At 41.9% G+C, this 24,600-nt stretch overlaps 1 protein-coding gene across 2 annotated transcripts in view; it reads right to left on the bottom strand.

Moving 5' to 3' along the window:
- The window catches only part of DMD (dystrophin), a 1,175,169-nt gene that overhangs the window by 1,092,979 nt on the left and 57,590 nt on the right, over positions 1 to 24,600 (bottom strand). The window lies entirely within an intron of this gene.

Here is a 24,600-nt window from a genome sequence, read left to right as displayed (position 1 = left end):
ATGAATCCTCTCTTCTGAGGAACTGAGCCTCCTCCACCTCCTGCTGCCACCCCCTCTCTGCAATGTCTGAGGCACCTGCCCCCTTTTGTCACCTGCAAATTACCTCAATATATTTTGCATGGTCAAGTCAATAAATCTGAGCATGTTGAATAAAATTGCCTTAATATTTGTTTACTACAAGCCTAGTTAACTCCCCTTTCAGAACCCAATAACACAGTCTCTGGATATGCATTGGATCTCGGCATTGCCTCATCATTGCAAATCCAAAAATCAAAATGAATTAATGTGAAATATAAAAATTTACAATGTATAAAAAGTTGTTTCGATTATTTTTCAAGGAATCTTGTCCATGCTATCATAGTGTAAGTCATTTGTTTTCCTCTTAATGAGGTGGGACATCATACTCTACCAGTTGCTTTTTTTAAAAAAAAAAAAAGGAAAAAAGGACATTGAATTGGTAAAGAAACTTCTAGTTTCCCTTGGCAAAAAATAAGGCATTACTCTACAGACACAGTATGCATGACACAGCAGCTGTATCTTTGCCAAAAGTTCAAGGTGAACAGAGAATGGAAAGATAAACTCTGAGACATTGTTGTCATTAGCAGCCTTGGATACCAATGGCTAGTACCAGTGCTGGGACTTTTCTTAAGATTATCTCTAGTTGAGAGGTTGGCACATCAATTGGTGCATTATTCATTGTGTAGTGAATGCAAAATGCATAATATTCAACATATTGCAATACTGTGGGGATTCCCAATATGAAGCACATACCAATATTACTATACAGTGTAAAGTCCACACATACATTCATTCAAGCCACCTTCAGTCTGCTCTACAGAAAAAAAAGACAAAAAATATTTTTTCATTGGTTTGATTCAGCTATGTTGCTTGAACAACAACAATTAAAAAACAACAGGAACATTGCTAGGCTGTACAGTTTTATGTTCTCAGTGCACTGTGCAACACACTATATTTTTAAAACTCTACATAAATTATTTCATTATGGAGCTTGAAAGTGACTGGGAATTTTTGTATCAATAGTGCCATCATGAATGGCTGGGGGATCCAGTCCTCTCCTATTCCATTAAATCTATTGACCTCTTCTAATGTAAAAAAAAAACATTTTAACACCTTCCCTTGTCCTTGTACTATATGCATGCTGCTCTTCCAGGCACTGAGACTGTCAACATCCTTTCCAAAGTTGCTGCTTCAGCCTCCTGCTAACAGTTTAATTTGCATGGGAATTAGCGATCCTTGCTGCTGTTACTTAATAAAAATCAACCATTAAGGAGATAAACACAGGTTAAAGTGAGAAGGAAAGAGTTGCATAACAGATGCACTATTCCAAAGCATATGCTTCTCTCAAAATATGCAGTGAGTGCAAAACTCACATTTAGTGGTTTAAGGGTGAAGAAGCAGATTGCTATATTACTTCCGTGAATAAAATCTATTTGTACATTTGAACTCTTTAATAATTAAGCACCACCTAGGGCTGCCAGCTCTGAGTTTGGAAATTATTGGAGATTTGGGGGTGGAGCCTGGGAGAGGCTGAGGTTGGGGAAGGGCTGGACCTCAGCCAGGTATAATGCCGTAAAGTCTACCCTCCAAAACAGCCATTTTCTCTAGGAGAACTGATCTCTATGGTCTGGAGATGGGTTGCAATTCCTCTGAAGATGCCAGCCACAGATGCAGGCGAAACATCAGGAGAAAATGGTACTAGAACATGGCCATACAGCCTGGAAACCACACAGCACCCCAGTGATTCTGGACATGAATACAGTGATTCCGGACAGGAATTTGACAATACAGATAAGATTGCGTTGTCCAATTGTCCTATAAGAAAACTTGCCTAATGTATAATTAATGTTATATATATTGTGAACATATACACATGACCTCTTCTGGAAATGAAGAGGAAGTTATTAGATTGCACTTTAGATAAATAAATGTAATGAAGTAACCAGCTTTTGCTTCCAGGCAGCTTTCTTCTCTGTCTTTAGATGCATGTTTGTATAACATCTGTATTTTATTTAAATTAATAAATGAATTGCTTGGTTGAGTATCAAAACACAAAATTAATAAAATACATGTTTTTATTTTTAACTTACCTCCTTACTCTTTAGAACCTCTATCATTCTCTATGCAAGTAACTAAATTAATTCCTGATAATTCCTTGGTGTATGGAGAATATCATATGTTTATAAAGGATTAATTTGCATTTTGAGTCAAAAAGTCATGCACTGAGGCTGAAACTAATTTGAAGCTGTGTCAAGAGATGAGAGACTGGCAATAGCAATGTTCTGAGGATTGGGAAGCAAGAGAGGTTAAGAAAACCAGGGACCTTAAGTAAATAAAAATGCTTATTACATACAATATTGCTTGTAAGATATGAAGGAACACTTCACTTAATAATATTTCTTTAACTGGACTTTAAGAGACCCCTCAGATCCTTTCTAACCAATTGGCTATGTTGATAGTTACACTTCCTGCTTATCTTAAATCAGATAGAGAGTGGACTTGAGAAAAAAACACTTATGTGCTACCTTTAGTATAATGGAACACAGAAGTAATTGATACAAATCACTGTTCTGTACAAGGCATATGCTACAAAAGTTATTTTCATTTTAACTTGTGGTTTCATCAACTTCACTGACAGCTAGTGCAGGGTAGGGTTTATAGTGTTGGGTCTGGAAGACCAAAATTCAGATATCCACTCTACCACCGAAGCTCACTCTGTGTCATGATCAAACCCTGTTTGATCCTGCCATGTTTCACTTCCTGCCTGGGATCTGTGCACCTGCTTTTGTTCAGACCCCTCCACTCAGTTAAACTGCTTTCCTTGTTCCCAGACCTGTTATCAGCTTGTCAGCACCCTGCTACTGCAGCTCTTTCAGTAGTGTGGAATGTCCGTTGTTTTGACCCTGGTGGGGGAAGATGTTTTTTTCCCTTCCAGCAGACCATGAGACTGGAGAGGTGCTATCGCCCTTGCGAACTGGTCTGCAGGGCAGGGTTACAGACTGTATGGGTGACAATGAGTTTAATGGTGCTTGCAATATTGGCTATTCTTGTTTCTGTCAATAGAAATCTAAATGCTAATTTCCTGATGCTGTTTCATAATAAAGGAATCAACTGAAACCAGAGACCAGGGTGTGACATTGTGTCACCTTGGGCTAGTCTCTCTCTCTCTCTCTCTCTCTCTCTCTCTCTCTCTCTCTCTCTCTCTCTCTCTGCTCAACCACTTCTGTTTTATCTTAACCATCTTCACAAAACACAGGTAACACAGAATTATTCTTGGGAAAATAAAATTGAGGATGAGGAAATGAGGTAAGCCTTTTTGTGTTCCCATTGGGGTATAAATACAAAAATAAATACTGAAAATCTACCAGTCATATCAAAGTGATACAGTCCAGTTTTATTTTAACAAAATATATATTATTCATAATCTTCCTTCCTCACTGAGGCTGAAAACAAGTTACCCAATATAAGTTAATACAGACCAGCCATTCCATAAGGCTGGAGACCTTAGCAGCACAATGATGGTAATCCTGTTTTAAAACACCTATTGAGAGAATGATCCAACATTAATGTTAATGTTCAAGCTAAGTAGGATTCAGCCTGATCAAACTGCTCCCTCCCCAGGCTCCACCCTCAAATCTCAAAAAATTGCCAATCTAGAATTGGCAATGCAATGTCCTAAACTGCCTGATAGTTGAGGATAAAATGAAGAGGACTGTACCATTAAAAGGTCAATCCATAGGGAAAGAAATCTGAAAGAACTGTGGATGTGCCATGAAGGTGTGCTGATGCAGGTGCCCCTAAGCCGATGTAAGGGGCAAATGTGCCCACAGGAATAGCAAATACACTGGCAGCAGGGCATGGTCAGCTTCATGGTGCCCAAACATAGAAGCTGTTCCAGTACCAGCAATCCCCCAGCACAGGAACTTGTACCAACATGAGTGGGATGTTTTGGGGGTGTCCCTAGGGGGGTTGCTGACTTTAGCCAACTTCCACAGGGATTTCAACCCAGAAACATCCCCTATGCTTGCCAGCAACTTATGGCATGAAAATAGCAGGTGTAAGACACTAAAAAACAAAAACATGTGGGATTTGGGATTTACTGCTTTTTGTCCTTCTCTGCACCTCCCCAGTTGTCTTTGGAGGCAGTGTGGCTGCACTTCGACAGCACTGTCCCTGGCCACTTCAAAACTGTTCCTGCCCCGTCACCCTGTGGATTGTACTGTTAAAGTTTTTTGTATGAAGGGAGGGTTAATCTGCACGACAGATATATGACAGATAGGTACACAGTACCAGGACTCAGAAAACCTCTATTTTGACCCGCTAATTCCAGATCACACTCAAAACCTAGTATGTGCCCTAGACAGCTATTGACCCTTGTAATCAGGATGCATATTAACATAGCAAATGCACACTGCTATGCTTGTCACCTCTGTGAGCCCCTACTTGGCCCAGTAGATTATGCTCCAGGTGCTTGGTCAGTTTTCTCCCTTCCCGGGAATTGTACAGATCTAACTACTTCTTGATGGGGCACTTGATTTGTCAGTTTTGAACTCATGTTTCAAATACTAAAATATAATAACAACTTCCACTGAAGTATGCAACCTGCCTGGACACTAGTCACAGTTTCTGCCTTTCTATCAGCTTTATATAACTGCACTATTGATATTCTCACTTACAAAAGCATACGGAATAACTAATTCTGTACCACTGGCGTAATGCCCATTGGGCAAGGTGGGCAGCTGCCCAGGGCATCACCTTGTGGGGGGCATCAAAATGCTGGGTTCGTTTTTGGGTATTTTAGTGGTTTTCGATTTTTGGCCTGCAGGGGGCGCAGTTTTTAGGCTAGCGGCACCAGAATTACAGCGTAGCATCAGGAGACTGTCCTTATGCTACCCCCCAAGTTTGGTGAGGTTTGGTTCAGGGAGTCCAGAGTTATGGACTCCCAAAGGGGGTGCCCCATCCCCCATTGTTTCCAATGGGAGCTAATAGGAGATGGGTGCTACAGTTTTGAGGGTCCATAACTTTGGCCCCCCTGAACCAAACTGCACCAAACTTGGGGGGTATCATTAAGGCACTCTCCTGATGAGACCCTGAAAGTTGTGAGACTGTGCCTTCAGAAATGTGCCCCCCACAGCCTGCAACCCCCATTGACAGCAACGCAGAAAACTCAATGCAGAACAAAGATTCTTGGGCAAATTTCTAGGATGTTCCTGCAGGGAGGGCATTTTTGGACGTATCAGCACCAACATTTCAGGGTGTCATCTGGAGATGATGGTACCCCCCATAAGGACAGTCTCCTGATGATATGCTGAAATTTTGGTGCTGAAATGTCTAAAGATGCACCCCCTGCAGGCACCAATGTCCTGGTGCAAAAAGAAATTTGGTCGTGGTGGAGTGGCCGCCCATGGGGGGGGGGGCATCCAACTCAGGTTTTGCCCAGGGCTACAGTTTGCCCAGGGCTGCCTCGTTACGCCTCTGTTCTGTACCATTTTGGAGAGGAACTTTCATTGTGGTAGCTCCCTTAGGTAAACAGAGCTGTACAATAAGTTCACAATGACAATAGTTACAGATCATCTGATATTATCTGGGAATTAACTCTAGAAGTAGATAGGGGTTGCTGGACTCCATCTACTGAGCACTCTGCAGGACAGGGGCAGAACACATGCTTTGCGGGCTGAAAGTTCCAGGTTCCATCTCAAACATCTTCAATCCAAATTATCTCAGTGTTAGGAAATCCCCTGCCAAAAATCTGGAGAACCACACAAACAGCACTGGTGGTACAGACTATGTGCTGGATTACAAGGACTAAGTATAAGAAAACTTCACAAATACACACAGGAAACAGTAGGTTGAAAGAGAAGTCTGATATATTATTTTGATTAATTTATAAACCCAGAATCTGGGGTACTTAACAGAAACTACTTTTAATTCCATTTACTCCTTTTGAACTTTCCCAGAAACACAATGATTACACAGCTTTAGTAAGAGAAGCAAAAGACTGTCACATTAAATCTATGAAGACCTGATTATTATGATGACAAATTATGAAGACAAAATTCTGTTAGTTCAAGTCTAATGAGATATTAATGTGAATGCTATGATGAATGCTAAATTATTTCTGTGCAGGTCTGTAGTAAAGGTGGATACATCAAGCTGATGGCAAAATGAGGCTAACGTAAGTCTGCAGAGTTGACATTATAGATGTCAAGATTATCACAAAACACAGATGTGGCATGATTTCAGTGCAAGAAAATAATTACAGGGATATGCTAATGATAAAAGTATAGAACTTAATCTACATCAGCTACCTACCCAAAAGCAATGATAATTCAAGTTAAAGGAGAGATTATACCAGTAGTAATTCCAACTATTTTTGCTTTAGAATTGTGTAACAACCATTTTTGTTTTAGAATTGTGTAACAACCAGTAGAAAATATATGCATATCCTTGCATCTCAGTTCTCAATCTGACCATTTTTGGATAATCTCAGTTCTGGCATTTTGAATTGCTGTTTCCCTTACCTTAGCAAGCAATGACTATGGAACAGTATGTTTTGTAAATTTACATAATCAGGAGTGAGTTTTTGATAAGTGGGTTCTAAAGTAATGAGAAGAACCATTAGCACAAACCTGTTCATACTTTATGGATGGGAAACAGTATGGGAAGCCATTAGTACCATAGAAACCATTTTTACGGTAGTTTTTACTCAAATATCAGAACATCCATGCATTGCTGGTAACATGAAGATGTCATTTCCTGTGTCAGAAATGACATTGGTGCATCACCAGCAACAGAGACTCAGTTCAAGACAAAACCCACTCATTAAGTTAAAAAGACAGCAAGGGGATGAGACTTACTCAGTATACTGCATAGTATTACAGGTGGGCTCAATGCAGTGAGCTCCTATGTACTTTGGTACTTTGGTACATTTCATGCTTAATGAAAACTACAACACTGGCAAAGTGAAAGAAAAGGGAAAAATGAATTTTTCCTCCCCCCAAATTTTGCATACTCACCTTCTTGTTAGATATTAATTGTGTTTCTTGCTGGACTCATTAAATAAGTGATAATACTTAATATTTAATATATAGAGGCTGCTTCCGCACGGCCACACTGGGGGTTGGGTTGGCAAACATGACGCTGACCCAACCCCCCAGGGACCGTTCGCAAGAACGGTCCCGGTAACGACAGGGAAGATGGCGCCGCAGAGCACCGTCGCCCATCGACGTATCTTCCCTGCAACCGTCCAGAGCGTTGCCGAGGCCAGGGGACATGCCCCCCTGCCCTGCGTGACCGCTTCAGAGTCACAGGGCAGGGGGGCGTGTTCCCAGGCCTCGGCAACGCGCCGGAAGGTCGCAGGGAAGGTAAGTCAATCGGGAAAGGGGGGGAGGGATGGCACCTTCCAGCATGGCTGGAAGCCGCCATTTTCCAAAAACCTCGCTCGGGGAGCAAGGTGGGAAAATGGCGGCTACGCACCGCTGGGGAGGAGCGAACAGTTCACTAGGGACGGCGTTTTTGCCATCCCTGGGATGCTGTAAACGGCCCGTGCGGAAAGGGCCAGAGTATTATAAATGGTTCATTTTTTTTCTGTAATCCTTACCACAGTCCCATATGGCAGAGCACTATTATTCCTATACTCTATAGAGGAGCAGAAGCTAAGAGAATTCAGTTTAGGGGTGTAGAAGAAAATAATTAAGAAAAAATTGGATTCAGATATATTGAACCTGAGATTCATTGCAATTCCCAAATATTCCCAAATCAGGAATTTGAAAAACACACACACACCTTGGCTCCATTATAGCTGATGGGGAATCTTTCCAAGACTCAGGGACTGTTTTTAAGATAGAGGCACCAAAACTCCGGAATAGCTGCTGGTGACTCTTCTTACAAAAACCTACCAAGTTTTGTAAGGTTTGTGTGCAGGGGTCCTATTTTATGGGTCCCCAAATAGAGGGAAAATGAGGGGCCATAAAATGGAACCCCTTGACTCAATCTTTACCAAAACTGGAGATGGTTTTAAGGAAAGTCACCAGCTGTTATGCTGAAAATTTGATGCCTCTATCTTAAAGAAAACAGTCCACACCAGGCCCTTTTAAAATATTAATTCAGCCTTTCAAATGTCTCCTTATGGTTCGAAGGAACTTCTTGTTGGAATGAGTGACTTCTGCATGCCTGGACTATGTGGGCTATGTGGGCTATGTGGACTATATCTCTAAGTATATTGTGGCCTTTCTTGCCTGCCCTCCTTGTCTGGACCAGGAGATCATCCACTGACTTCCTTTCTTCTCCATGCTGCAGTCACCTTTTTTGTCTTGCCCTTTGTCCTGAGCACATGAACAATGGCTCCCTGCCTCTGTGGTCTTTCCCACAAAGCAGATCTTATCCCCACACATGTGATGGTGCATTAGAGTGCCCACTTGTTTATAGAAAAGTATCTCTTTAGTATAGAGTTTCCTTCTTTCTATCTACTTCTCACCTGAAACAAAACTGTGAACTGAAAAGTACTTGAATAAATGTAAGTGTTTTACATTTTACTTATATCTCTGGGAGAGTTTCTTTTGCTGCACTCGCACACAAGGCTGGGCTGATCCACAAATTAACCAAAATCTAACACTTCTTGGGTCAGGATAATGTCACTATAGAAGACCTATTACCCTGTCTTGAGATCCAAAGAAAGGCAGAATATAAGAATAATAGATATATAAAAATCCTGTCATTTAATTCATTTTCAGATTACACAAAACAAGGCTTAAAACTGCACAGCCTGTCTGCTTTGGCTGTGGCACCTGTGATATTGCAAATGACACTGGCAAAACAAGAATGCTTATGGCTGAAGTTATTTTTCAAACAGGGTAGGTAATATGGAACCTTTACATTGCAACTGAATGATTTCAACAGCATCTAGACCAGGGGTAGGGAACCTGCGGCTCTCCAGATGTTCAGGAACTACAATTCCCATCAGCCTCTGTCAGCATGACCAATTGGCCATGCTGGTAGGGGCTGATGGGAATTGTAGTTCCTGAACATCTGGAGAGCCGCAGGTTCCCTACCCCTGATCTAGACAGAAAGAAAATGAAAATTCAAGTTTATTATTGGTCACTGGGCAAGTCACTCCCTGTATTGAAAGCATAGGTTTAGAAAAATAAAAGAGAACTTCTGCCTAGGAAGTATAAATTATGCAAAACAAAGAAACTGATGATACTGCAGGCAGCATTTTTCTTGATAATGTCTCACTATTCACTTCCTATTCCTTCACAAAGAAATGTAAAATGTGGAAAGTTATACAAACTCACAGCAGATTTAGTAGTGTGAGCAACAGTTTAGTGAAATGTACATTAGTGGCACAAGTCTAAGCAGAACATGGACTAAAAGTTCCATTTAATTCTGGATACTTTAATTCAGAGGCATCTTCAGCCCTATCTTTAGTCACAGGATGTTGTCAATACCCCTTTGAAGGAAGGGGTGGTGACATCAATCCTCAAGGAGATGATGGTTCACCTCTTCTGAAGAGGCACTCCCTGGATCCTATGGTCCTGGACAATTATTGTCCAGTAGCCAGTGATCTCTTCTTAAGGAAGGTCCTGGAGACAGTGGTGGCCATCCAACTGCAAATGCTCTTGGAGGAATCTGAATATTTAGATCTGTTTTAATCTGGTTTCAGGTGGCGGTTTGGCACAGAAATGGCCATGATTGCCCTGATGGATAACCTGTATTGGGAGAGGGATGGGGGATGCCTCTCTGTTGATTGTCATGGAACTTTTGGAGGGAATATCTGCGAGCAGTGGGCTTGGATGACGTGGACCCCACTTTGGCCGCCCTTGTCTGTGCAATAGCGACATTTTATGCCTACTGTCTCGGCCAATACAACAACTGCATTACTGTCTCCAGTAAGAACTGTGTGATATCTATTCAGTCTGTCTCAGTAAGGCGCATAAGAATCTGGTGGCAGCAGTTTTCTTCATGACCATCTAGCGCCCGCTACTGTCCTCCTGTGCCTGATTTCTGGTGTGGCTTATAACTTTGTAGATAGCATTAGGATAGGAATGTTTAGCTGTTATAGACCGCATTGTATAAATGTTAAGTTTTTCTGTGAGTAATTAGATTATACCATATTGTTAGTTGTAGTTTGGGCCCTTTCTCAGCCTCTGTAGGCTAGTATTAGTTAGTTAGTTAGTATTAGTGAGACTGGACCCATTTTTGTGGGAGTTTGTCGGGCTGCTTAGAGGGAGGGAGATTAGTAGGAAATGGGGGCGCCTGCTTTGGGACTGGGAATCCCGGTGGTAATGGGGCGGGGTAAATATAGCGGTAGGCGGTGGCCAGATTATAGAAGGCGGACGAGATATGGGAATGCTTTCGTTCGCCTTCTGACCTACGGTATCGACCTATCTCGGCGAGGATGGCAGGGTTCAGGAATACTCGCTTCGTCCCTGGTGTTGATAAATGCCAGGTCCATTAATAATAAAACAGCTATACTCCGAGAGATTTTTCACCGAGGGAGGCCAGCTGGAATGGACCTGGCTTGTGTCACGAGACCTGGAATTAACGTGAAGGTGAGACCGTCGCCTTAGTAGTGGCAGCCCAAGGTTCGCCGATGCCTCCACCGATCTGAGAACCCGGGGCGGGGGGGTGGAGTTGGCAATGTTCATCCGTGATTCTATCCCCTTCAGGGGCTGCCCCAGTCGAGGAGGATCTCTGGCATGGAATGTGTGGGTTTTGAGTGGTTGGTCTTGGAGAGGTTGAAGCTGTTCTCCTGGTGGTGTACCCGGTGCGCCCTAGCGCACGGGGAGAATACCTGCCGCAGCTGCTGGAAGGTGGTGGCAGACTGGGCATTGCGGTACCCTAGAGCTTATAGTCTTGGGCGACTTCGAAAATGTCCATGTCGAGCTACGCCTACCGATGATACGCTTTACTCGCCCGGACCCTAGTGTCATCCATGGCGACACTGGGCCTCTCCTTAGTAAATTCTGGCCCACACCCATGAAGCGGTCACAGGCTGAATTTGGTCTTCGGGCTGCAGGGATTGATATGAAGTGCGGTGTCCTCTGTCGATAGAGTGCCATGGTCTGACCATTACGCCCTGAGGTTCGAGGATTGGACCTGCCACAACACTCCCGTCTAGGCGACGGGCTGATTTATCACCGCATGCGTGAGACTTATGGATCCACTTGAAAGCTTCCTGTGGATGCTCTGCGGGATCCTGCCACCCCTGCCGGCACACTCGATGAGCAGGTGGATGACTGGTATTCCCGGCTTTCCGATGCCATCGATGTTTGTTGCCCTGGCGCCCTCTGCGTCCCGTGTTCGGCGGGCTCCATGGTATACCGGAGGAGCTCCGCTATTACATGAAGCGGGCACTCAGGCGGCTTGACGGCGAGTGTGGAGGAAATCCATTGTGGCGGAGCAGCGAACATCTTATAGGACGGCTTATGAGAAGCAGCCTGAGATGGCTGACGAAGGAGGAGAAGGGCTTTCTTCTCCTCACTCATCTGCATCTGCTAGCTCACGCCCAGCACAATTGTTTACGTATAATTAGGTCCCTGACCTCTCCCTTATCGAGGAAGAGCTCTGTAAATCATCAATTGTGGCTATTAGCTGTGAGGCATTTATGAGCTTCTTTGCGAACAAAATCACCATTAAGCTCCGCCAGGAGTCTTCCCTCCACTTTGACTACAATGAGTGAACTGGAGGCTCCCTTGCCGTCTTCGGCCCTATGTTTGGCCCGGATTCTCCCTGCTCTCCCGAGGCCGCTGTTGACAGGGCCCTGGCTGCATGTTAGACCTACTACCTGCCCTCTGGATCCGTGCCCTCCTGGCTTATTAAAACCTGCGAGGCGGAGCTTCACTTGACCCCATCTGTTGCATATCATCAATAGCTCCCTTGAGCAAGGAGTTTTTCCCGGATGGGTTGAAGGAGGCAGTGGTCCGCCACTCTTGAAAAGACCATCGTTAGATCAGGGGATCTGGCCAATTGACCGCCCGTCTCGAATCTTTCGTTTCTGGGAAGGTAATTGAGAAGGAGATGATGTTGGAGCAGCTTCCGGGCTTCCTGGATGACACATCGACCTTTGATTGCTATCCAGTCGGCTTCCGTGCTGGGCAGCGGGAATGAGGCGGTTCTCGTTACGCCGTCACTGAATGCGGCTCCATTATCTGCAGCTTGGCCAAGGCCGGATCGGCTGCCTTGCTGGTTTTGTTAGGGGCCTTACATGGCGTTTGTTGATGTGGTCGATCACAACCTTTTGACCCACCGCCTGGCGTTTCCGGGGATCTGAGGGCACTGTCCTTCAATGGATTGCCTCGTTTCTCGGGACCCGTTGCCAGCAAGTTATTGGTCGCGAGGGGACCAAGCCTCACCGGAGGTGCCCACTTCAATGTGGGGTGATTGCCTCAGGGAGCGCTGCTGTCCCCGCTATTATTCTTTATCTATATGCGACCACTTGCTCAGCTGGAGTGATGCGGAGCTTTGGGCTGATTTACAATGTCACCAATGCAGCTGATGACACTCAGCTCATTCTGTTGATGGAGGGAGCTGTCACAGCCCCTGCAGCTCTACAGCATTGTTTGGAAGCGATTAAGCTGGTTGGATTTACAGCAGAGCAGGCTGAAACTGAATCCATCGAAGAGCGGAGGAGATCACTTTGGCTGGGCCGCAGGGGAGGCAGGGGATTTCCAGCCGCCGGAGGTGGGAGGACCACCATTTTGGCGCCGGCCCCCTCTGTCCGCCAGTCTGAGGGAGTTCCCACCTGGATTCGTCTCTTTCAATGGAGACCCCGGTGGCCCTTGTAACCCGGACTGCATTTTTTTCCATCTTCGGCAGGCCCGGTGGCTGGCCCCTTCCTCTCTCAGAGCAGACCTGGCCACTGTGATACATGCAACGGTCACCTCCAGGCTTGACTATTGCTTAATTCACTCTCACAGCGGAGCGCTTCCCTTGCGCCTGATTCGGAAACTGAAACTGGTCCAACATGCATGCACGTAGCGTTTGCTCACAGAGCCTTCTGTGATCATATTCAACACTGTGCTGTGCCAGCTGCACTGGCTTCCAGTGGAATTCCGAGATGCATCTTCAAAGGTGTGGGTTTTAACCTTTAAGGCCTTCGGCGGCCTGGGACCCTCGCATTATCTGAGACCGCATTACCCCATATGCCCCTACTACGAGCCTCTCGCCGATCAGCAGAGGCCAATTACTGGCGGTTCCTGGCCCCTCGATGTCGCGGCTGGCACTCCACCACCCGAGGCCAGGACGCTTTACGGCCCCTGGCCCCAGCCTGAGTGGAACACTCTTCCTCCAGCTGTCCGGGCCCCTCTTGGGGACCTTGTTGAGTTCCACAGGGCCTGTAAGACCGAGTTGTTCCCACCCCGGGACCTTTGGAGTGTCCGAGTAAGCTGAGTGGCGCCCCCTTCCCCTCCCCTCTCCCTTCCCCCTGCATCTTCTTGCACATACCATCTGTTGCACTTTACCACCTATTATCCTCCCAGAGAGGAACCTGACCCCTCCCTTTTCTTTTACTGGGGTGATCTAAATTGAATTGGCCATAATAGGGCACCTATTATGATGCTAACCGCTGTTTTTAGTATTATATTGTTGTTATCGATTTAATTAATTGTATATGTGAATGTTGTTCACCGCCCAGAGCCCCCAGGGGATGGGGCGGTTTATAAATCGAAACAATAAATAAAAATAAATAAATAAATAAATAAATTACAGGTGGCAGTGGGGACCAGGACATACATAGAATCACAGGTGGCAGACTATCAAGACATACAGTAGCAAATTCTGCAGAAATATCTAAGCAGATATGGTTCTTGTTTATCTCATTGTGAAGGCCATTAACCAAGGTTACAACAAAATAATAAATAAGCAAAACTTGCCCTTACCAGTTATTGACAATTCCCCAAATACAAGGAATCTAAATCCATTAATTGAACATCCCATTTCTAAATCCACTATTTGCATTTGTCAGTATATTAATTCATATAGTTTTAAATTTTAGAGTGTATTATTAATAAGGATATTATCTGCAAATGTACCAAAAAAGCCTCTCAACTATAAAATGAATGCAGTACACATTTTAGTCTTTCCTGCACAATTAAAATTATATAGTGCAAGAACAACAAGAGGTTAATTAAATTCCTGGAGCTCATCAGCAAAGGAACTGAATCAATTAGAATTTCCTGTCTGTTATGTGTGTGAGTTTTTGAAGATGTATAGCATTCTTCTTCAAAACCAGGTCCACATAAGGCAGGAAAAGTAGAATTGACAGCAAGGGCTTGTGAAAACAGAATCCCTCACATTTATTTGGATATTTCCTGAAGAAGAAATAAATGTACAAGGCATATATTGTCTACAACTGTGATTTGCCATCTACTCAAAGCACAAAAGTCAAATTCTGACCAGTATAGCTGGCTTGCATAGCTGGTAAAGAGCTTTTTTCATTCCTCTTTGATTATTAAAAAATTAGTTCCTGAAGAAACATCAGCACTGAAAGATTTTCAGGGACATATAAAACAACAGAAAAGAAATATATTTGCAGCACATGCACTGTACAGGCCCTGAAGAGATCGATCTTTTTTTTTCTCTTTATCCCTCCTATGCATATATTTTAAATTTTATTATATTCATCTTGTTTTCTAGCTTGGTACTAATCAACAAAAGCTCCGCACTGTAGCTTGAGAAGATTTTCTCTATTTGGAAAATGTAAACAATTTTTACAGTATCAGGCACATGTTGTGTTCGTTTGACTTAAAAGCTAAGCCTGAAAACGCAAATACATGCTAGCATTTATTAAATCATTTACAACTTGAAATGTGTCACTTTTAATGTGACTATCCCTTTAAAAATATTAAACTGTGTTTGATGGAGTTCTAGGGTTCCTGTGGGAGCCTTCTACCTACCAGATGGAGTTAGGAGTTTTAGGACTCAGATGACTTGGCTTCATGGTCTCCCTCCTTTTTTAGTATGCAAACCATTGGTTGAAAGTGCATTACCATTTGCTGTGTGTTAAGTGTCTTCTAGAATTTGCATAATTAAAAAAGGCCCTATCATTATTATAGCATTCCAGTTCAATGAACAAACTGAACTCTGGTTAACTTGCAGGTGGGGAAAACGTATTTCCCAGTGTGCAGTTTATTGAAGGGATTATGAGATGGATTATTTTCACATTCATGGGGTAATACTTGTTCTCAATATGAATCAAAGCTTCTTTTTAACAATGGCTAGACAAAAAAATGACCATCACTATTTGGTAGAATATAATGACTCAATAACTACTGCTAATATTTATAGCAAAAAGTTGCTCAAGCTGCTGTATTTTTTGTTCTATTTTAAGCAGTGCAAGGGGGGTAAAAACTATTTCCACTCAGCAACAGCTAGTTCTCCATCTTCTTTACTGAGATCAAGAACAGACAATGTGATCATCAAATTATTTGCAGTAACTAAGCATAACAGGGCCTATTGATTATTATTATTGGTTGATTTCATAACTGTCAGTTCTTTAGCTGGTTGTTGGCCTTCATTACAATTCGAGCCTCACCCACAGGCCTAGGAAGTTATAAAGTATCAATGTAGTATTCGTGCAGATCCCAGTAGGGCTGCCTTCTGAATCTGACAGATGTTAATTTTGTCGATTTGAAGATGTTTCAAGTGCTGCCCTCATGTTTTTGGGATGGCACCCAGGGTGCCGATTACCACTGGGACGACCTCAGCTGGTTTGTGCCACAGATGCTGAACCATACAGTGCTTTGTTGTGTCAGTTTTCAGTCATCATTTTCATCCCATTTTTTGATACTCCTGTTTAGTTCTCTGGGCTTTCAGTAAATTCCTGTTTTTCATTTCAATCAATGCCTGTTCTTGATTTTCATTCACATAATCAGCTACTTTGCTTTACTTTCAGTAACCCTCTGTCACTAGATCTCTGGGGAAGGTATAGTCTATTAGTATCACTAATAGACTATACCTCAGTTGGTGTTGCTACATTCAAATATTGGTCTGGGCCAACCTTGTTCAGCTTCTGAGATCTGACAAGATTGGGATAGTTGGGTCATCCTGGTCAGTGCCAAAACTAGCTACTTAATTTGTGAATTTACTACTTTGAAAGCACTGCCATAGAAACTAAATTACAATCCTGTCCATGATCTAGGGTGGCTCTTTGAGTTTTGTAAGTTGCAATTTAATGTGCCACCAAAAAGTGACACTGTATATGTAAATCTGGTATCAAAGATGTGGTATGTAAATGTGAAGACAATTGAGTCATTAATCCACAGAAGGAGCAGGAGAAAGGAGAAAAGTACTAGCTGTGACTGAATCTATTGAAGTCAATGGAATGAGAAGAGTACAAATGTTTTAGGATGGTAGTGTTAATCCATGTTGTAACATCACTCTAGATTTTTTAGTCAACAAAGAAAAAATGGGCTTTAAATGTAGTTGAATTTGATGTGGTGATAGTATGGTGTTGAAAGGTCATTGTTCATTGTTTTCTGGAGACAGAAAGATAATATTTTGAATTCAATAAAAGGTAAGTTTAAAAGGACTTAATAACTAGATTGGAAGACATTTTAATTATACCCACTAAGATAGAAGGCAGAAAAGATTGAAATATATATAAATATTGCACAATAACTTTCATACACATCTCCTAAATAATTTTAACAAGAAAATTAAAGCATGCCTCACATGTATCAAAATAAAAAATAGCGCTATTCAATCATTTGTTAGGGTAAGCATCTAAATTTATATTTTTTACACTCAGGTATCCTGCATACTTCCCCAAGTAATACATCTAATATATTAGCAGCAGCTATCTTGTTGTTGCTTGGCAAATAAAAACAACAACTGAATTTGGGATTTCATCTATTAGGATGCCCTCTGCACAAAATTTCCTCCCATTCCTAGTTGTATCAATATGGAGATACAAGAGGTAATCTCTAGAGATTCAGCATGGTATAGTGGTTAAGAGCAGTGGATTCTAATCAGAAGAACCAGGTTTGATTCCCTAATCCTCCATATTAGAGGCAGACTCTTATCTGGTGAATTGGATTCCCCCCCCCCCCCCGCTCCAACACATGAAGCCTGCTGAGTGACCTTGGGCCAGTCACAGTTCTTCAGAACTCTCTCAGCCCAACCTACCTCACACAGTGTCTGTTGTGGATAGAGGAAGGGAAGGAGTTTGCCAGCTGCTTTCAGACTGCTTACATCTGAGAAAAGCAGGGTATAAATCCAAACTCTTTTTCTCCTATGTATTGTCAAAGGCTTTCAGTGGCCGGATTCAACTGGTTCTGCTGGATCTTGTGTGCAACAGACTTCCCTCTGTGATACACCTCTGAAGATGCCAGCCGCAGATGCAGGCGAAACGTTAGGAACAAGATCCACCAGACCACGGCTACACAGCCTGGAAAAACCACCAGAACAAGTCTTTTTCTCCTCTTCTAAAATATTAAATATTATTTAATGGTGCTAGATAGGTTAATACTACACATGGGTTCAACTATAATTATCACTATTTGATAGGCAAGTGGCTCAGCTTGGTCTTAAAGTTACTCTGAAATGTGGGATGGTAACACAAATTTGATTCTTGATAGTAGCTTTGGAAGGCTCTCAAAGACGAATTATGATGTTTTGAAATTTCATCTTTTTCCACATAAAGAAATCCAAATGAATTTTTTCAGCATGCACACACAATTTAAAATTTACAATATAATTCCTGGGTACTATCTAAGTGAATTGTTTATAACTGATAAAAAGCTTGAATTCTACCAGCTTTCCAACCAGCTCTTGCAAGTGCTCTCATATGCATTCCATAAAGTGAGATATTCTCATGAATGAGAAAAAAAAATAGTTCTAGGTAGCTACAGGCAAGTTAAACAGCCACATTGCTGACCTGATGCCAACTCTGCCAGATATAGTTGGAGGGCTGTCCAAAAAAGGAGCTCCAGCCCATGATGCAGTTTCCTAAGAATAGAAATTGCCTTTCTAGTTCAAAACAAAATCAGTTAACAGGCAGCCAAGAATATATCCAAACTACTATCTATTTATTCCTGATCATGCTTGTTCTGTCCACTGGTACAACCTCATCTTCTGCCCTAAGACAGCACCAACTAAGGCAACAACTGGAAGACAAAAAGACGACAGCTGTTTTCATCACAAAATAAACAAAACAAGCTTTTATCCTTCTTCTGCTCTCTCTCACTGAGCAAGACAATCCATGCTGCTGGCCTTAAATCCACCTGTCTCCACTTTGTCTGCTCTCATGTAATTACCCAGAAACTGGCTGCAACAGAGAGCTGAAAATAAAAATACTCAGCCAATATACTAAACAGAGAAAGCAAGGTTCACCCGCCCACCCCAGGGGTGAGGTTAAAGAGTAGAAAGAATAAAGAATATGCCACTGATCTCTCGACCTGGTCAGTTTTATATTCTCCCTTTTTTGGGGGGGGGCATTAAGTCACAGCTGATATGGTGACCCCTTAGGGTTTTCAAGGTGAGAGACATCATGAAGTGATTTGTCGCAGCCTGCATCCATGACACAACCCAAGTTTTCCTTGGAGGTTGCCCAGTCAAATACTAATCAGGGGTGACCTTGCTTAGCTTCCCAGACCAGGCTTGCGTGGAGCTATCCAGCCATTTTAGCACCTATTAATCAATTCTGTTGCTCCTATAAGATTTAATTATTGTAGCATACTCTTTGGCCTCCTTGATCATTAGGCTGATATCTGTCATAATGTAACCATATTGTAGATTGGAGTTGGAAAACAACCTGAATTTCCCACTGGGGGTTGAGCATATATTACATTTTAGCTAACTTCATGGCTTCACCATCTACTGTCAAAAGCAATGTGAAACATTCCTCTCCCACATATTATATCAGGCCATGGTAGTGAGTGTGTATGTCTGTGTGTGTGTTTTACAGCAACAACCTTTATTAGGCATAGTGAGTGTGTTAAGATTTTCCTTCTCATCAGTTAGGCCATCTGGTGAACCACTACTTCCTAATCTCTTGCTCAGTTAATGAAATTTGGTTTATAAGGTCCTTACTCCTTGGCCACCTGTGTTGACTCCAAAGATTTTGAAAGACTTTTATAGTGCCTAAAGCCTCATAGTGCCTAAAATCTCAATTAGCTTATGGATTTCTCTAGAACTCTGACATTTAGAGCAAGTCAACTGTCTTACTGGAAGGCTGTTTAAAATGGCACGTATCCAATTACTAAAAAACATATAACTACATGGTTCAAAACCTCTGGACAGTTTGAACTTTTGGAATATTTTTGGAAACAAGGAGGATCAGATAAAAACATCATATTCTCTTCCTACCAAAAGAGTACTTTTGGTCATTGAAAAAGAATTGAAAGAATTGGCATGATGCAACAGACAGAAGTAAAAAGGTGTGCAAGGTATGGCCTGGTGTGAAGGTGAGACTCCAATAAGGGAAGAAAGGCAAGTCAGATGGAGCCTCCTGCTACTGTTGCTGGATGGGGCAGTGGCTGTTTGAATTTACAGCCTTGCATGCAGTAGCAGCAGGGAATTCTGGGATATCTCTATGAACATTCTAAATATGACAGTTGGAAACAGTTGCTCCCTGACTGTTGCTGAGGAAAGATGTTATGTGTTCTGTTTAATCAAAATCTCTGACTGAAATGTTTAATATAGTAGACTATGTTTGAAATTGTAACCAATGATGAACTGTCCAATTAATATCCCATACTGCCTCCAAGGAGATCAGGAAAGCCTACTTTTATTTTGTTTTATTTATGTTATTTACAATCTTCCTTTCTCACAGAAACTCAAGGCAGATTACACATAGTCAGTACAATCAAGAAAATGAAGCCTACAATAACTACTGCATTAGAATTTTAGATGTCTGAAATCACCAGAAACTGGTAAAACTGAACTACCAGGGAACTGGTAAAGTTCACAAATTAGTACACAGGAGAGAGGAACTAGATGTCTGTATACTACATAACATTAAGGATTTAGAATGTAGAATCTAGATGCCCATCTGTTGAGGATGTTGTATTAGCATACTGAGAAGAAGGCTCGCCTACTGGTTTGGCATGTGGCAGAAAATGGTTACAGCTTGTCTTGGCAGGGAAAATGGTGGCAATAAGGGGGCAGAATAGAATCTCAAGGTCAAAGACCACCAAGAGAACAGCACATTTACAGAAGAATGCACCTGATTCTGACCCAAGGTGACACAAATGGAGAATGAGGTTACTGCCAGAAGGTGTCATATGTTGGGGGGAAGCAATTTGAGAGCTTGTCCAGGATGCCATTTTCTTTAGTGAAATAGGAGCTTTTGGCTCACCATTTCAAAGGCAAATCATTACAAAAAGTAGTTACCTCCACTGCAAATATTTTTACTGTAGTTTCTCCAAAGAAAAAGGTGACATCCAAGTAAGATGATTAAAACAAGCAAAAACTTAGCCTATCTCTATGATTTCTTAAAAGGGCAATGCTCCAAAGATTGCTTAAGCAGGCTGCCCGAGTGGCAGCTTCCCTGGAGCCGAGCTTCAGAGCCTGCGGGGAAAGTAAAGAGTGAGTGATGGGGTCGGCCGGCCAGCGGGCAGCGGCAGTGGCGATGTTGAGGCATTGGGCGAGGGGGGGCAGGAGCCTGCTGGGTGCCCCACAGGCATGTGCTCGGCGACATGGGTGGCCCTATGTCTCCATAGGTGGTACACCTCTAAGGGTTGGTACTTGGAAGGGACACTGCTAAGGAAGACTCTGAAGAGGAAGGCAATGGCAAACCACTTCTGCTTCTCACTTTCCTTGCTGGGGTTGCCATAAATCAATTTTGCATTTATAGTTCTTTAGACACATGAATGATATGGAAAATGCATCTTGACAGCTTGATGTATTTTTAATGAATGTCCAATTTTGTTGTTTGCATTGACAAACTATGTGTAATCCACACTGAGTACCCATCTAAAAGGTAAACTATAAATAATGTAAATTAAAAAAAATAAAATTAAGTGTGTCCTGAATTCAGTAAGGCTTGTTGCTTCCCATAAACTGTTCAACGGGCAGCCATAGTAGGGCTAATGCCACTGCAATCAATGTTCAACCAGCAAAGCAACAGCCATGAAAAGTTATGCTAACACAGTAAGCCGCTCCCACAACATCCATAAAATTCTACTTCCCCAGCCATAGTGTTGGCTATTGATAATGCTCACATGAAAGATACAAATTAACCCATGGAAATGAGTGATAGTATCCAATGTACACACACATCCTCCACAGAACCAGCCCCAAAACATCACCTTCTGAACATGAAAATGTGCTATGTGGGTAAAGACACTTGCATCCCAGGCACCCCGGCACCCCAAGAGAAGTGAAGTCCATGATCATGCTAAAAAACCCCATAATGACACACAGTAGTTTTTCACTGCTGTGCCTCATGGATAGTACACAACTAAGAAAGAATTCTGCAACAAGAAACAGCACTGTGACTGCCCTAGATGCTCAATGAAGACAGAGATGCCAGATGTACTCGGGACTATGTTATAACAACTTGTGATGCCTTGAAAACTACTGAAATAACTCCTAAGTTACTAGGGATAGAGAAGCAAAGGGAAAAAGACTTGCCTCTTTTTTTGCCTTTCTTCTTTTTTTGGCTTTCTTTTATACCTGCCACTGTTGGAATGCTGCTCCAGTCAAGTAAATGACCTTGGAAGCACATGGTGGGTTTGGGGAAGTTAATGCTGGTGCATCCCAAGTTTTCAAAAGATTCAAACTCAGAAAAAAAAATCCTTGCTATTTCTTTCCAGGCAAAATGGCTTAACTTTCCCATCCTAATTCCAAACCAAACCAGGAGACATGAGAAGGGGAGAATATTTACTCATCATGCATCTCTTTTTAAGTGTTCTGCTCCCTGCTGGGACAAGGGTTTGAGGTGTGATGTGATCCTATCCCACCTAGCATATATTACACTCTGTCACCATACCCAAGAACAAGGATACACCTTTCTTTTACGTGAAAACCAAATTGGTTGACTTATCTTCTCTGCCTCTTATGCGTAACAGAGCATGGCCTTGAATTAAATTTTATTCCTGCTAACCTTTGCAATTACTTCAATGGTACTAAGATCAATCAATTTTATTTCTGTTAAATCAATGACATTTTCCAACAATGCTGCAAGTTTAAAAATTATACAATGGAATAAACTACTTTTTGTTTAAAAAAACCCTCTATAATATTTGATTTATTACATTGCAAAAATATGAAACATACCATTATTTTTCATCATTAAACTACCTAGCCTTTCTGTGCTTGGTACTCTAGAGAATACAGCATAACAGGTGGGTATAGGCCCTAGCTGCTGAAACTACCATATGCTGCAGGGAAGAAAATTAATATTCCAACAGAAATCTGCTGAGCCAGTTGGTGTTTATGTTTTAGTTTGAATTTCTCTTTTTTTACTTAAATGTTTTTATTACTACAGCAATGACATTCAGTGAGGTGACTTTCTGTTTAAAGCTCAGTCGTTTACCCTGAAATAAGGTACTTATAGTTATATAGTCACTTGCCCAACAACCCTTAAAAAGATGATCTTTCCCAAATTAAATACTTTTGCTGCTAAAGAAATACTTCACCACTTTCAATTTTTTTTGTTTTGAAAACACTTAGCATTCAGTGCCTAAATAAATTATTCTCAACAAAAGATATCCCAGCTGAGCCAATCCATTTCTCATTAAATACTAATCAGTCAAAGCTCAGCATCAATTACAACCTCCCAGACCATCCAATTCTTGACACCTTTTAAGTCTCTACTTTTTGCATATCCAAGTAAGAAATATCCTCTGTATTGCTCACATAGGATATAAGAATACTTGGCATCAACTCACTGTCAGGAAGAAATACAGACATATCAACCTATAAAAAAGAGGAAACTAGAACAATCCATGAAAGCACTGACTGACTTTTTCTGAAAAGCTTTATTGAAAACGTCTCTAATTATGCCATTAGAACTGTAAGGGAGAGGGAGGAAAAAAATCCACCCTCCAATAGATTGTAAAAGAATTGTCTGGTGTCAGTTATAGATGAATTTTGGATTAACATGATTGATAGTTTAGCATACTTTGTTCAATAACAGCAGTCACTGGTGAATCAAAGGACTGATCTATCCTTTGGCATCTCTAATGGCTGCACAACAGCAGTGGTGGAAGAGTGTTATTTCCTGGGAATGGTGAATTTCACTAACTTCCCTAAAGGAGGCTTTTGAATCTGTGCAGCAGACAAAATCATTTATCCCCAGGATCATGAATGGTCAGGCTGGCCAGGCCATGAAAGGATATGAGGGAAGTACTACATCTCCTGTAAGGCTGTGCAAAAATGTGCTTTTTAAAAAATGAGTGTTTATATAATCATCGGCAAGCAGAATGTAGTAGCACCAAGTTTGTGGAGGAGGGGAGTAAGTAGGACTGTCATCAAGCTCTGAGAAAACATGCATGCAAGAAACACTAATTGCACTGCACTGCAGTATACTATTCTAATACTTGAAAAGTCACTTGTCAAACAGGCACAAACTGTTCACAAGGAGAACTGATCATTAGATGACAAATTCCCTGTTTGTGACCAGGAAAAAAGTTGGGAAGCCAAGATGATTGATCAATCATGAGATCATTCCCAGTATCAGTAAGATTTAAAAGCCTCAACTGGGATTTGGGCAAAGTATTGGTGAATATGTATTGTCGAAGGCTTTCACGGCTGGAATCACTGGGGTGCTGTGGTTTCTGGGCTGTATCTTCAGATCCTCTGAAGATGCCAGCCACAGATGCAGGCAAAACGTCAGGAGAGAATGCTGCTAGAACATGGCCATACAGCCCAGAAACCACACAGCACCGCTATTGGTGAATAGCACGGGGCATTAAATATAACAAATACAAAGTTTGCAAATAGAACTGTTGGTTTTGTCATATTAGGTGCCAACAAATGTTTCAGTATGGAGCTTGTCAATAGTTTCTCTGTAGTATAGTTCTTCCCTTAGTAAGTTTAAAACAGTTTAAAAGCCCATGCCTATCTCATTTTGAATGTCCATTCATTCCACATTTGCATCTGATAAATTGGTTTCACAGGTTTTTGTTATGTTGCAAAACACCTGCACAGTTTATGCAACCAAAGGTTACTCAGCATGCAACAAAAGACACATGTGCATAATGTAAGAAGTATCACCACTCTCTCAAATACAAATTCTCTAAGAATTATTATCTGTCTCCAGCCTTACATTATTCTTAAAGCACTGAAAACTGCCATAAACTCCAGATCTCAATGAAAGCAATTGTAAAATTCCAATGGATTTCAGGGGATTAGATTGCACCTCTTTTAAGATGCTACTTGAGTGAGTTTTATCCCTTTATTAAAACAAAACAAAACAAATGGAGTGATTTTTAGCCATGTGTCTCTAAACTGCCATCATGAATTGAAAAGAGCAAGAATAGCAGTTTGGAAGGTGTACTATCTGCTGCTGGAGAAGAAGGAATTCTATAAAGCCTGTTCTTGGGCCCTGTTGATTTTGATTCCCAAGCAGAGAGTGGCAGCTGTTATAAGTGCTTTAATCAATTTTTTTCCTTGATTCAACATCAGGAATACATTGAA

This window comes from Sphaerodactylus townsendi, linkage group LG04 (genome assembly GCF_021028975.2).
Source record: "Sphaerodactylus townsendi isolate TG3544 linkage group LG04, MPM_Stown_v2.3, whole genome shotgun sequence".
NCBI lineage: Eukaryota > Metazoa > Chordata > Lepidosauria > Squamata > Sphaerodactylidae > Sphaerodactylus > Sphaerodactylus townsendi.
The sequence above is the reverse complement of the archived record's forward strand: the minus strand, read 5'-3'. Positions and strand labels throughout refer to the sequence as shown.